Raw genomic sequence first — 4,910 nt, 5'->3', positions numbered from 1 at the left:
GTGCCCCTGCCCCCTCTAGCGCGCACCTGCCCATCCGCCCACCCACACACCCAGGGAAAATGCTCCTTTTAATTAGCATTAGACAATCGTTTATGAGAGGCCCATGTGGGAAGGCGATTTCTGCTGCCACTGCAAAACGTGTGGGCATCACTCATTCCATTTATTATTCTTAATCTTTGCAACAACCCTCAGCATGTGGCAGAGACGGTGAGCCGCCGGGGTCCACGCTGTCCTCGTGCTTCTGGCGCCCACCCACGCGGCACCCCCAGCCTCCCTTGAAGTTAGCTGCAGCCACGTGACTGAGTTCCGGCCACGGGAGACCAGGGTGAGTGAGGGGTGCTGCTTCCGGGCCCGAGCTTGGAAGAAGCAGGTGCACCTGCCCTGGCTCTTCCCTCCCCTCCCCTCAGCTGGCCATGGGTGACGGTGGGAGCTGGGCGGGGGCAGAGCTGCAGGGCGGAGGGAGTGAGGGTCCACGAGTCAACGCAGGAGGACACTGACCACCCAACTGTTTTCCTGGGGATGCTCTATGAGCAGCAAAAACATATCTATCCTGTTTGAGCCATTATGTGTTTGGGGGGGTCTTCCTGTCCCCACAGCCAAGCCTTCTCTCACTAGCATATCAGGCAAGCTTACCCCCCACGTACGAGAGGAAGCCGAGCCCCATAAAGGCAAGGCATTGACGTGGCAGGGTTCTTGGATTTGACCCCAAAAACAGAGGCAGCCAAGACACAAATAGACAAAAGGGACCACATCAAGCTAAAAAGCTTCTGCACAGCAAGGGACAAGGCAGAATGAAGGGCCACTCGCCAAGTAGGCGGAAGTATTTGTAAACCGTATATCTGATAAGGGGCTCATTTCCCAGATATATAAGGAGCTCATAAAACTCAATAGCAAAACAAAACAAACTAAACACAACACAAAACAAAGAACCCCCTGAAAATGGGTAAAGAACATGAACAGACTCTTCCCCAAAGAAGACCCTCAGATGCCCAAGAGGCACATGGAGAGATGCTCAACATCCTCAGTCGCCAGGGGAATGCAGATCAAAACCACCGGGAGATGTCACCTCACGCATGTTGGAACGGCCATTCTCAAAAAAAAAACAAAAAAACAAAAAACAGAAGATAGGGGCGCCTGGGGGGTGCAGTCAGTTGAGCATCTGACTCTTGGTTTCGGCGCAGGTGGTGATCTCAGGGTCATGAGACCGAGCCCCGCGTCAGGCTCTGTGCTCAGCTCGGCGTCTGTTTGAGATTCTCTCCCCCCCCTTCTCTCTCTCTCTCTCTCAAATAAATAAACAAATCTAAAAAGAAAAGAAAATACTGGTGAGGATGAGGAGGGGCTGTGATGCTCGTGCATGGTGGGTGGGAGTGTAAAATGTGCGGCCAGGATGGACAACAGTATGGCGGTTCCTCAACAACTCACACAGGGAGCTCCTCATGCTTCCACAAACTTCCTTCAGGGCATCTCCCCCAAGGAAATGGAATCAGGATCTCAGACGGATGTCTGCGTTCCTACGTTCGCTGTAACCTACTCACAATAGCCAGGATTAGAGAAGGGACCGAAGTGCCACCAACAGGTGAGTGGCATAAACATACAGGAATATCATGCAAGATGGAAATCTCCATTTGCAACACGGCGGACGGAGCCGGGGAGGGTACCGTGCTCAGTGCAAAAAGTCAGCACAAAAAGAGAAATACTGCCTGACCTCACCTCTCTGAGGAATCTAGAAATCCTCCAACTCCTGGAAGCAGACAGTGGGATGCTGGTTGTCGGGGGTCGGGGAGATGTCGGTCAAGGGCAGCTGATGCCGTGCAGTGTGACTGGCCGTCACATGCCCTGTCGTCTACTTGACCGCTGCTGAGGGGCGGCTCTTCAACATTGTCACCACAGGAAGGGGAAGAAAAGCAAAATGGAAACCGAGCTTGGGCTCATGCCCCTTAGCTTCACGGCGATCTCTTCACAACGTGTGGGCACAACGAAATGGTACATCTTATACCTTAGTATCTACCCACTTTGATTTGTCAGCTGGACCTCAGTAAGGCTGGAAAAATCTTTTAAACTATTTTTAAAGTTTCAGTTATATTCGCTGAATGAGCCCCAGAGATCTGCCGCGGAGCGTGATGCCTGAGTGCATAACTCGACGGTGAGCGCCCCAGAATCTGTTAGCGGGGTGGGGCTCCCGTTAAACGCTCTCACTACAACAACTAACAGACGGAAACAAGCCAGAGGGACCCACGGAAACTCCGGCAGGTGTCAAATAAGTGTGTCCGTGGCCTTGATCGTGGTGACGGTGCCGTGGGTGTTTACAAATGTCCACGTGTGGCCCTCTGTACGTCAACTCTACCTCAGTGAAGCTGTCTGCACACAGCTGAGCACCCTGGCCCGAGCCTGCCTGTGTCCTTGTCCGCTCGGACAGACCCCTGGCGTCTCCGGGGCTCCAGGCCCTGTGCCACATGCTGGGCGCCCAGAGGATGGGGCCGTCCCGCCCTCCAGGAGCCCTGGACCTGGTCTTCCCAAGGTCTCCCACACGTGTGCCCCTATGTGACTCCTGTGAAGTTTCCTGCAAAAAAGCACAAAGTCTTCAAATGTCTTTGTTGAAGTAGACGCTGCTAATAACCTTTAATGGCTATCCGAAGTGATGGGTAATTCCCCTGTTACCAGTCATGGTGATCGCTTCTTACCCCCAGGGTCCAGCACCTGCATTTCGCCAAGGACAGTGGCCCAACCCCTGACCATTCATGCACGTACGGGTCACTGAACATCTCCTGTGTGCCAGGCTCACGGTGTGCCGAGGCCCCAGGTCCCTGTCGGAGCCTGCAGACCCCAGGGGTCTGTCCGACCGGTTCTGCCCAGGCTGAGTCCCCATTCCCAATGAGATCCAGGCCCCTGGCCCTGCCTCCGCCTTCCTGGGGTCCCCAGACAGGCCCCCGGAGGACCCTCCTGGGCTTGTGTCTCCCTGTAAGCAGGAGCCTGGCATAGAGTGCCGGAGTAGAGTAGCCCCCAAGAGCCGGGGCCCTACACCCCCCCTTGGGCACTGCCCAGCCAGAGGGTCCCCCCCCAACTTCTGCCCTGCTACAGGCCTTGGGGCCCTAGGGTGCCACATCTCAAAGGTTATTCTGGAACAGGGAGTCCAGATCCCCTCCCACCTAATCTCCCCCCCAACAAATTGTCCCCATTGGTGAGCTGAGCACGAGTCAACTCCCAGTCTCCCAGGGCCAGGTTCTTGTCATGGTTCCCCCCACGGCTGGTGGGAGACACAGATCTGAGTGCAAGCCACTTGGTGGGGCGTGGGGAGAGGGGGGTGGAGCCGTTGAGGGCCAGTTGCCAAGTGAGGGAAGGGGAAGGAGGGTCCCACGTGAGCTGGGGGCTCGGGGCCTCTGGGGAGGAGCCTGCCTTCCAGGCCGAGCGTGAGGAGCTCCAAGCCCCAGCCGGGTCCTTAGCGCCTCCCCACAGGGCGGCAGAGGATTCAGTGAGGAGACCGGCACCGGGGGGGGTCCTGTGGTCCCCGGAGATGGCACAGAATCGGGGTGTCCCTCCAGGAGTGGAAGGAGGAGGTGAGGAAGGGCCTGGGCAGCGATTCAGGCCAGGGCTCCCGGGAGAACCCCATGAATCACGCAGGGACACCATGGGGCCCGTCCTCTGGGAACACGGGAGCGAAGTGGGCCCAGACACCAGTGTGGATGTGCAAAACACTGCTGTACGACCACCAGAGTTTTCAAGGGTCATAAAACATTAAAGCAATCGATGCAGGGGAAATAGCGCAGATTCCGTCAGCAGTGCCCTGGCCCGTTTTAATAATACTAAGTTTTTAATTAAAATTGACTGCTCAAGAACTTTCCAATAGAACCAAGTTTCTCTTCTTAAAATAGAGGGCATGCACATGGGATCCTAACCGAATAAGCTCATTGGAGACCCCGAGGCGGGGTGGCAGCAGGCAGCAGGGGTCCGGGGTGGGGAGGGTGGGGTGCTGGGGGGTGGGAGGCAGATGAGCCGTGGGGAGGGTGGAGGAGGGGTCGTCTGGCCCTCCTGACACCCACACCCTGCTGCTGCCATCCACGGGGATGGTCCCCTCCCTGCCCGGGTGCAAGGAGCACTGTCACCTGTCCTCACAGGTGGGGCAGGGGGAGGGGCGCATTCCTTCCTTCCCCGCATCGCATCGTTCTTGGGTCTGTGCTCAATGCTGATCCCACTGAGACGTGCTTTCTCTCAAGAACCATCAGTGGCTCCCCATTATTGAGGATGAATCCCCAGCTCCGTGTCCCTTGTGAGCTGTGTGAGCCTGGCTCTATTCACCTGCTCTGTGCCTCAGCTCCCTCCTCAGTAAACTGGGACTAATGAGAGGTCCTGACCTCACAGCACCAGCTGAGAATCAGGGGAGCTTGTCCATGGGGGCTCGGTGGGCTCCTGATGCAGGGCGGGGGGCGTATCTGCCGCGGCACACCGGCCCAGTCCCCGTGAGCCCCACCCGCAGCTCACACCACTGCCTCCAGAGCACCTATGGGCCTCCAAGTGCCCCCTGCGCCCCACCCCTGCCCTGCAATTCTCCCTGCGGCCCCACCTCGGAGCCACGCTCGCAGGTTCCTCCTCTATGAAGACTGCCTGGACCCCCACCTGTAGCGGGGGCCTCGAACTCGTCTCCGGGCCACCGGGTCCCAGCGTCCATCCCACGCCCCAGCGCCCTGCAGCTGACAGCCCCTGGGTCTCTCCTGTGAGAGAGAGAGGACCCCCGGGCCCGGCATGTCACGGACCCCAGCTCTGGCCAAACATAACACAGAGAGCAGCCAGGGGGAGAAGGGAGAGGAGAAAGGGAGACAGAGAGACAGAGACACGCGGAGAGACCCAGAGATGCAGTGACAGAGACAGAGAGACAGAGACACATGGAGAGACCCAGAGATGCAGAGACAGAGACA

This window comes from Mirounga leonina, unplaced genomic scaffold, assembly GCF_011800145.1.
Source record: "Mirounga leonina isolate KUSES-001 unplaced genomic scaffold, KU_Mleo_1.0 Mir_129, whole genome shotgun sequence".
NCBI lineage: Eukaryota > Metazoa > Chordata > Mammalia > Carnivora > Phocidae > Mirounga > Mirounga leonina.
This window is presented reverse-complemented; position numbering follows the sequence as displayed.